This window comes from Mus pahari, chromosome 18 (assembly GCF_900095145.1).
Source record: "Mus pahari chromosome 18, PAHARI_EIJ_v1.1, whole genome shotgun sequence".
Classification (NCBI taxonomy): Eukaryota; Metazoa; Chordata; class Mammalia; order Rodentia; family Muridae; genus Mus; species Mus pahari.
Genome location: NC_034607.1, coordinates 4,339,875 through 4,349,609, shown reverse-complemented (window position 1 = coordinate 4,349,609; position 9,735 = coordinate 4,339,875). Strand labels below are relative to the sequence as shown.

The 9,735-nt window shown below is 42.8% G+C and overlaps 1 pseudogene; it reads right to left on the bottom strand.

Moving 5' to 3' along the window:
* LOC110336009 overlaps positions 1–9,164 on the bottom strand; it is a 64,119-nt pseudogene extending 54,955 nt beyond the window's left edge.
* Positions 9,165–9,735: the final 571 nt, after the last annotated feature.

Genomic DNA, 9,735 nt, shown 5'->3' with positions numbered 1-9,735 from the left:
AGTCTCAGTAGTCAGATTACTCTCTGCAGGGAAGCTCTCCTCTAGCAGAGAAGGTGCACAGAGGCCTGGTGTTCAGATCTGCCTCCTGGCTGAAGATGTAGGTCCAAAACAGGGCCTGTTCCAGAAGACGTGTTGCCTCTGCAGTTTATTCACTCACCTGCACAGACTAGCCACCGAGGAACCCTGAAGACAATTTGACTCTCTCACCTGCTCTAGCAGACAGAGTGCTCACATGAGGCCACCTTTCCTCTGTTGAGGTAGGTGCCCCAATTTCTGGAGCCCGAAACAGGGTGTGTCCCAGAAGTTAGGTTGCTTCTGTCTGTCCCAAAGCTGTGTAGCTTCTGTGGTCCACACTCTCACCAGTGCAGACTGGAGCCTAGGCGAACTGGAGCAAAGATGGCTCTCCTGCCAGCTTAGGCCTTGAGACTCCTCCCGGGTGGATACCCCTCCTCGGGCGGGAAAGGTGCTGGATGACTGGAGCCAGAAACAGGATCTTTCCCAGAAGCTGTGTTGCTTCTGCAGGCCGCCCTCTCCCTGGCAGTGCACCTGAGCAAAGACGGCTCTCTTACCAGCTTTCCTCTGGTGGGAAAAGTGCAGGATGTCTGGAACCAGAAATGGAGTCTGTTCCGGCAGCTGTGTCACTTCTGCAAGCTGCCCTCTCCCCAGCAGTGCACCAGAGCAAAGATGGCTCTCCTGCCAGTTCAGGCCTTGAGACCCTTCCTGGGCAGACAGACTCCCCTCCTAGGGCAGGAAAGGTGCAGGATGACTGGAGCCAGAAACGGAATCTTTCCCAGAAGCTGTGCCACTTCTGCAGGCCACCCTCTCTCCAGCCATGCACCAGAGCAAAGATAATTTATAGGTATTAAGATGTTAATGACACTAGTGGTGGCACATACCTTTAATCTGAGCACTTTTAAAAGTAGACATATCATTAGAAGTTCAAGGACAGCCTTAAGGCAGTGACTGAGGTTTGGGTCACAGGCAAGATAGCGTAGTGAGAGAGAACCTGTCTCAAAAATCAAGATGCATGAAACCAAGCATACACAGAAAAATTAGAAAGAAGTTGTTAAGTATATCGTAAGAATTTTAAGTGCTCAAATAATCCTAATGTTCTCCTGGGAGGGTGGAAATGCTGCTATGCAACCCATCCATTGACTCATAGTTTATATTTGAGAAGGAAGAGAATATAGGCCTCCAGTCTGCTTTGTCACCTGATCTAGCATGAGTCAAGGGGAAGGCAGCTGCCAGCAGCAGAAAATTGGTAAGGGACTCTGTGACTCTTATCTTTGGGAATGGGGGGAGGGAATGGTGACTTTTCCCTGTCATTCACTCTGAACCATTGTTGAGTGTTCAGTAGCTCATGCTACTCTATGAACCTGTATCCCAAAGGGTCTGAGTTCCAGCTTCAAATCATTATTGTCCAGGCAAGATCATGTCACACAACTAAGGAGAGTGACAGTGTAAATAGGGATGTGGAAAGCCCCAGTGTTGGCCTTCAGAGCAGAGGCTCCTGCATGAGATCTCCAGCTTGAAAGTCCAACCTGGGAATTTGCCCTCACCCTCTTCTTCTGGCAACACACCCCATTGAAATTTTTTTTTCATTTTCACTCTCATTTTTATGTCACTAGGAGTATGTCAACATTTAAATTCTTTTTTGTGAAATATTGATTGACGTGGGCTGGGATGGACAGGGACTTGACATGTAGCTGAGGATTCTCTAGAAATTCAGGAGCTGGTTTATGAGCTTTGCCACTGTAACTAATTATGGTATTTTGTTTGTTATGTTTTTAAGAGGTACTGAGGGTCATAGTGCCCAAAGCACTCTGTGTTTCACACAGCAAGGAACCCCCACTCTCAGTTGTTTTGAATATCTGTATGGATTTGACGAGGTAACTATATTTGTCTGCAACAATACATTCTATAATTAAAATATTGCTGAATGAGACCTCATTGACATATTAGTTACTTATAAAACTCATCATTCACAGGTGATAGCATGGGGGCATTAAAAGATGAGTGTCTGATATAATGCAAGAGCTGCTTTAAAGTTTACAATTTCTCTTTTGAGAGATACATTTGTTTTATCATTTATGCATATAAGTGTTTTGCATAAAGGTATATCTCTACCTTAACTAACATATTGTCCTGAAAGACAGAGAATCATGAATATTCCTGGACTACTCCAAGAGTGCCAACAGTTCCTAGCCTCGGTGCTATCTCTGCAAACACTACAATTTATTCTTCTCCTCTTCTTCCTCCTCCTCCTCCTTCTTGTTCTTCTTTTCCTCCTCCTCTTCCTTACCCTCCTCCTCTCCCTCATCCTCATTCTTCTGCTCTCTCTCTCTATGTACACATATGTGTGTATGTATGTATATATTACTTGTGTGTGTGTATGTGTGTGAATATGTGTGTGCATGTGTGTGTGTGTGTGTGTGTGTGCGTGTGTGTGTGTGTACCAAGGTTCCATGAGGCCAGTCTTAGAGAAAACCACATAGAAAATAGAAACAGCATAACTGCTCAGGGGCCACACTGGTCTTTATTTATTATATAACTTTGTTCATCCAGTTGAGGTTGACTGGCTTCTCTAAGAATTTGAAATGTGAATGTCCTGGCAAGATCAGTGACAAGATTAACTACCATGTGAGGAATCTCTAGAGCCCTGCTACCTAGCCTCAGATACAGATATTTGCCCTGGTATCCCAGGAGCAGTGTCTGGGAACTAGTTGCTTACCCTGATCAATGTACCTGTCCTGTTAACAACATCCTCCTGAGTCCTTCCCCAGATGCTGATCGGACTGACAGAATCAAAGAAGGAAAGGAAAGCAAAGGGTCACACCGAAGTGTCCAGCTCTCATTCCTGATCTGGGGTTTCATTGCCTCACTGTTATATCAGGATTCTTTCCTGGCCAGCTCAAGCTACCTGTACTAATCTTTGGCTTCATGACGATCTCAAATAAGAAAGATCTAAAGAAGGATCATGAAATTTAGGATGGAGTTAACTTTTCTGTCGGTGATCATGGACATCATATCTCTAAAAGTCCAAGAGTAGAAGTGTCAGGAGCTATGATAGACAATGTACTAAGAATATATCTTTGATGTAATCCAACTCAAAATATTTTCCACCTTCAACTTATGACACCAGGATGACCTTCCAAAGATCTTGAAGACACAGACCTGCTCCACCACACTCTACACATACATGGAGAGTCTTTTAAAAATATCAACCACCCAAATTATAGATACCATTTAATTTCCTGAATCCTGTGGAGATGCAGCCACATCCTGCTACATTTATGTTCATATGGTTCTTTTTATTAGGTCTGAACTTGTCTTGGTGACATAATATGGGTTTTGTGGCTTATAGCAGCTTCTATGGCTCTATAGCTGTTGCATGGCAGGCTGAGAAACAGGAAGCAGTGGTTAAGCATATTGAGAAATACCTCCTCTACATCATCTGTTCCCTCCCTGCTGAATCCAAGTGCTGTAAGGTCAGATGTGGCACAGTTTTCATCCTTTGCCAGAGGCTTGGTGCTGTATCCCAGGTGTAGACCAAGCTGTGGGACTTGCAAGCTGGAAGATTTCCAGGACTGGGCAGGACAGGATGTCTCAATAAACACACAGAGAATATCTCTGTCAAGTCTTCAAACAACCTGCCTTTCCTTACCCATGTTTAGGAGGTCTGCTCTGATTTAGTCCTCAGTAAGTGATGGAGAATCTGCCAGGTGAATCAATTTGTTCTAAGCTATGGGATCCAACAAAGAAAAAGATTCAAAAATTACTACCATGGGATTGGAAGGATGACTTCGATTTTTAAATATGCTTGCTGCTTGTGTGGGGGACCTGAGTTCATTTCCCAGTATGATCAAAGGGCCACACACATCCTCCCATTATTACAGCTAATCCACTGGATTAGAGGTCTTCCTATGGATTCCACAGGCATATCCAGTCAACTGGTATGTACCTCATACACACAGAGACACACACACAGAGACACAGACACACAGACACACACACACAGACACACACACACACACACACACACACACAAATATCCATAGGAGTCAAAACGAAAATTACCCATAAAATCAGTTCTCTCTCAATACAAGTTTGGAGTAGTTGTAAAATTGCCATGTATGCACAATGGTGGTTTATATTAGTCTTATTTTCTATTGCTGTGACAAAAAAATCCAAGACCGAGACCAAAACCAACTTGAGGAAGAAAGAGTTTTATTTCATCCGACAAGTCCCAGGTCACATTTCATCAGTGAGGAAGTTAGCACAAAAACCCAAGGAAGGAACATGGAGGCAGGGGCATTTCTTGGAGGACTGCTGTTTACTGCCTGCTCAGCCTACTTTAAAACATAATATAGAAACACCTGCCCAGCAGTGAGTTAGACCCTCCCATATCAATGAAATCTAGAAAATACTTTACAATCTTGGTTATTGACAATCTACTGGCACCATTTTCTTTATTGAGGTTCCTATTCCTGTATAAAGGTAACTTTTGTCAAATTGACAAAAATTAAACAAGAGCCAGGACAAGGTCTGAATGAGAAATACACCTAATAGGCTCAAGTGTTTGCTGACTTGGTCCCCAGCTGATGGTTATTCGAGGAAAATAATGGAACTTCCTGATCTGGAGCCTAGCTGGAAGAATCCTTCACATACTGCAAAGCTTCCCTCACAGTGCACATTTCCATTTCACGGGAGTCCTTGCTAAGCACCCTGGGAAACAGTCACCTGACCTTTCTTTACCCATTCTCTGGATGGCCTTTCACCTCCCATTTGCCACCCCCCGCACACACACATGAACACTGTCCTTTGCAACTCTACAAAGGGAGTCATCTTGCCTTATTCCACAACTCATACTATGCAAGGTTGGTTTGCAGATTGAGCTTCTTTGTAGTTCTCTGAAGTTTCCTATATGGTACCATTTCCTATTTTTATGTAGGAGCCCACAACAAATGTTAGTTACATTTAGTGATACTTTAGAGCCCAGTTCACCAGGGGGAGAAAGAAAGAGTCAAGGTGAATTAAATCAGAAATGCACATTCTTAGATGACAAACACAAGCCAATCTGAGTCATGGCTCCTCTGTACAGAGGTTCTTTCCCTCCTTAACTCTGGATCCATGCATATGGTTCTGAACCTGAGACATGGATCAGAAAGGTTCAGAATTCAGGGGTCCTCATTTTGCTTTAGGAGTATAAGCTGAGTAAGGACTGAATTCATCTTACTTTATAACCTTCATCAGCATTAGGTGATAGTTGTCTCTATGAATTACCAATAAGAAGGATAGACATGGTGAGTAGGGTAACAGAAGGATAAACTCCTAGGAACTAGGAACTCTAGATCTTGTCTCCTCGCTCTAATACAGTTCTTGGTCCTGTATCCTAGGAGCAGGATCTGGGAACAAGTTGCTTTACCCTGATCCATGTTCTCCTGACCTGTGTCACAACTTCTGAGTCCCACCTAAAGGTCCAGTATATCAGCAATTCCAGACCATTTACGTCTCAACAGGTCTGCACATACTTAGAGATTCTGTGTATCTCTGAGGTAAATTTGCTTATCTGGTCTATATCCTTCCATAGTGACTATGTTGGGTACCAAATTTTGAGAGACCATTATTTCACTGAAGATAAAATAACTGCTACCCACAGACAAAATAGGTCCTTTGAATCCAAGGTCACCTATTGTTCTTAGAAAAGACTTGCAGGGTTTGTTAATTCTGATCCTTGTGATACTTATCCCAGTGATTCCTCAAAGAACTCTATTTCTAATGTTAAAGCTAGGAGGCCAGGCACTTGGGTAGAGTCTGGCCATAGTCCTAGGCAACAGTCTGTTCCTCCTATCAACTTCAAGACTAATATTTTCATTCACTGATCTGACATTCATTCCAGGTGTCACTTCCTTGCCAAAGCTTGAAGACTAAGTTTTAAATTCTATTAGTTATTAATATGCCCTGGTCAGCCCCTCAATAATTGAGGCAGGGTCCTATGGTATTTCTAGACAGCCCTGACATAATTACTGGATGAATTAACCATAATCTGTTTTTCTACATGTTAGATTGCTTAGATTCTCAGCTTCCCTCCCCAAGTACTAGCTGTTTGAGTCTGCCCCAGGGTATTTCTGATTCATTAACCTGTCCTCAGCATCTAATTCTCCTGCCTACATAATCATTATCAAATCAGCATCATGGCTGCTGTCTCCTGTATCTGTCTTCTTCCTTGATTTCCTCTTCTGCCTTCTTTTCTCTCTCCTTGTGGTGCCTCCATGAGACTCCCAGCTCTATAGATCACAACCTGTTTATCTCTGTCTCTCCATTATTTGGTATAGTCACTTTTACTTAATAAATAGATTTAGATTTGGGGACAAAGTTTATACAACACATGTGGGTATACCTGAAATTTCACTCTTCAGTGTACAATGAGGCATTTGGAGCAAATGTTTATCATTTAATACATAGCAGCACGAGATCAACCTCAATACAAAGTGGCATCCCAGATGCTATGCCTGGATACCTTGTTATGGAAATGCCACATGGAGTGTGAATCTGGAGGCAGTGATATGTGAGCCCCTAATCATGCTCAAAATTTGACCCTGATCCCCTATGTTTGGGACAGGATGGTAGGTTAGTATAGATACCTAAAGTAAGCACCAGGATAGAGAAGGGAAATGTGTATGCTGAGTTCTCAAGTGGAGAAGAGAGAACCAGGAGACTCCTACTGAGGTCAGGGTATATAGGGAAGCTAATGATGTCTATTGGATAGAGGATTGCTGATATGTCATGTTGTTGAAGGTCTATACGGTTTACATAGAAATGTGCTTCTCACTTTAGGTAGGATTCGTGTCCCACAGACACACATTCACAAAGCACCCATCACATGCTTCAGAAACCTGACTTCCCTACCTCTTTAGGGGGCACTGATACAAAGATGTTATCCTTAAGCAAAGGGGGGGGGACTGTCGTGTACATGAACCTCTTCATGCCTCTGGAATTCAGAAACCCAAGCAAGATGAAGTGTTCACATGTGTTTTAGGGTCCCAAGTATGGTGTGCCTTGCTCAATAGTATATGGAAACTAGAGCAAAATCTCTACAAAGAGGCATTACATACAAAGTCTACAAAACAGTGTTCATTTTTGTGATAATGCTATTGATTTCAGTTACAGGACTCCTTATTTTGTGTCTGCCCTGCCCTGTTCTGTAAACTGCAATTAATATAGGACAACAGGATAACTTAACTCCACTTTGAACAGTTTCCCATTTCATGAAAGGTGAGTGCATGCTCTAATGACTACTGTTTAATCCTCTAGGTATTTAAGTAATTATCTGTTATTGCCCAATTTGTTTTATTTCTACATATTCTTCCTTACATCAACCAACACTCTATATGAAATGCAAATACGACTTGACATTAATTTGCATGGGTCTTAGCATATTAGAGGTATGTCCACCATATACTATTAAGTTTTCCGTTTGGAAAATGTCCTCAGTTATGTAGCCCAGGTTGATCATGAACTTGAAAACATCCTGTTGATGAAAGATCCTCTGTGCTGGTATTACAGACATGATATAACACCCATGGCTGTCAGAAGCAATGCTTTGACTCTATCAACTGTGATAGAATAGCACAGAGATCTGTTGAGGACAAGAGAAACAGTTCCTACTACAGTCAGTGACAGCTGACAGCAGAAAATACCAGACTCATACACAGATCTGAGAATAAGTATAAATCCTGTTGAAATATGAATGGTTACATGACACAATTTAACATCAGACTCAGGCCTGAACAGGCTAAGTGACCACATGATAGAATAGCACAGACACTGGACAAGGTCCTAAGATTGCCTGAGATCTTAGATCACATGACCTATTGAAAGAATAGGGGTGAAAGAGGACAAAATAGACAGAAGTGGTAAGGTACAATGTGAAAGCCCAGGTGTACCCAGCAACAACTGTGCACAGCCCAGGCTTCGCTTGACTTCACACTGCAAACAGTGCCATATAGGCAAAAGATTTATCACAAAAAACAGGCATTTTCTGTCCTTACCTGTTCTCAGCAAAATCTCCTTCCCATAATCCAGCTGTGTGTGGAGGAAGTACACACATTCAACCTCCAAGTAAGTCTTCACAAACTGGGTATAATTTGACTCCTCATACACTTGTTTGATCATCTCAACTGATTTGCCAACAATGGCCCAAGTCCTGGGGCCCTCATTCAGCATGATGTAATTGTGGCCATTGAAGGCTATTTTGAAGAATCCCTGACTAAAGTACCCTCAAGGCAACACATCACAACCATAATTCCTCTGGATTGGGTGATATCCTGGACAAGATCCCTCTCTCAGCCATTCCAACAGGCCAAAAACCTTTATTTGGGCCTCAGTAGACTAAGTCCCTCCCCTATGTCCTTTCTAAGTGGCCTGGTCTGGTCTTAAAGTGCACAGAAATTCAGGAGAGTGCCCCTAGGCTCACTTGAGTGATGGGTTACATTTTCCAGGATAAACTTTTGACATGGAGAACTCTGTAAACCCCATGGAGAGCTATAAATTTGGGATTTCAGATTTGAACTCACTTACCAGTTATGCTATTGTTGTATATGTGGAATAGTTTCTGAAGTTAGTTTCTGAAAACACAGAGATTCCTGTACTCTGTACACAGAGTCACCCAGTACTCTGACTTCTGCTGATCCATCCATGGTGCACAGTGTTCCATCCTTGGAGACCCTGCTCTGCTGTTGATTCTTTCAACTGTATATCGTCCACAAAGACAAGAGTGATGAATGGGGGGGGGGGCTTTATGAAGTGAGGCCAAGGCAAACGAATTTGGAAAAAGCAAACACTGTGTGACCCTAAGTAGAGTGGAATTTTAGATATTGACCCTACACTAGGACTCCATGGTGCTCAACAACCTGGCCACTGAGGATAGCTGGGATTAGGGAACAAGGGGCAGAACAGGTTGTAAAATGCAGAAAGGAACAGGATGTTCTGTCTGGGCTAGGGAGAAGACAGACTTTCCTGGTACTGCTCCCCTTGGGATGGAGCCCTTTTGTTTCCCACATTGGGTCCTTTCCCTATGAACACCCCCAATCACCCTCAGGATGGCTAGTCATTGTTGGCATGGCCAGGAGTAGCTTGAGAGAATTTGTAACGTACATGTTCATCCTGTTTGAAGAGTGGAGACAGAGACTCGGCTCTTATGTGTTCATTTCATAATCTTGAAAGGAAGAGCTTGATTGGTTTCTCTTAAGGATTCTCAAAGGTAGTTATAGAGGGTATTTGGTTGGGTCATGGAAAGATGAATGCCTAGAAGAGAACTCTCTGGGGCCATGCCTCCACAGCTCAGATCCAGCTCTGGGATCTGGGTTCCTAGAGGACAAGTTACTTTCCCTGATATTGTCCCCCTTATTCTGGCAACAATATACTCTGAGTCTTGGCCAGAAGTCACTGAGTCAGGAAGTTTCAAACATTGAGATATCTGGTTATCTACAGAGTCTTAAACATTGATTGTTCCTTAAAGGTACTCATATTTGTGTGGCTTATAGTAATCCACATTCACAAAGTTGGAAAGTGAGAATTCTTTTTATTTAGATATTTTCTTTATTTACATTACAAATGCTATCTCGAAAGTTCCCTATACACTCCCCCCACCCCTGCACTACTACCCACTGACTCCCACTTCTTGGTCTTGGCATTCCCCTTTACTGGGGCATATAAAGTTTGCAAGACCAAGGG